Here is a 589-nt window from a genome sequence, read left to right on the forward strand (position 1 = left end):
ATATATATATATATATATAAATATAATTATGTATAAATTATGTATTATTTATAGTATAAATTTTATACATTTTATATCTTCATAACTGTAGTTTATATCTATAGTTTAAATTTTATACAAAATATCCCACAATTTTCACTTTTTCTTTTGTCTATAAATTAGGAATCTCTGAAATTAGTATTTTAATGAGCAATATGCATTCACTAAATAAAATCTTATTTATTCAATCTTCAAACAATCCGCGCAAATTTGCAAATTGTTGTTAAAACATCGAGATAACTGTAAAGCGAGATACACGAAGGTATATTTTCCTTCGTTGAAATAAGAAAAACTTGGTAAGGAACAACAATTGAGTGTTGGCCTTCTACAAATAGACTCGTATAAGCACGGACAACAGTATCTGAATTCCGGACGCGCTTAAAAGTACACTGAATAGAACAATACAATGCTCCGAAAGAAGGAGAAAGAGAGGCCGTTCTGAGAATGGCATTAGAAACCGTAAGATAGGTATAAGTATCGAAACTAGCGTAAGCGCGATCTCATTGTTTCGAGAGTGAACTAAATATATTTTCGCGAAAATTGTTCTTGT

The sequence above is a fragment of the Wasmannia auropunctata genome, unplaced genomic scaffold, assembly GCF_000956235.1.
Source record: "Wasmannia auropunctata unplaced genomic scaffold, wasmannia.A_1.0 LD336050.1, whole genome shotgun sequence".
In the NCBI taxonomy this organism is placed as follows: domain Eukaryota; kingdom Metazoa; phylum Arthropoda; class Insecta; order Hymenoptera; family Formicidae; genus Wasmannia; species Wasmannia auropunctata.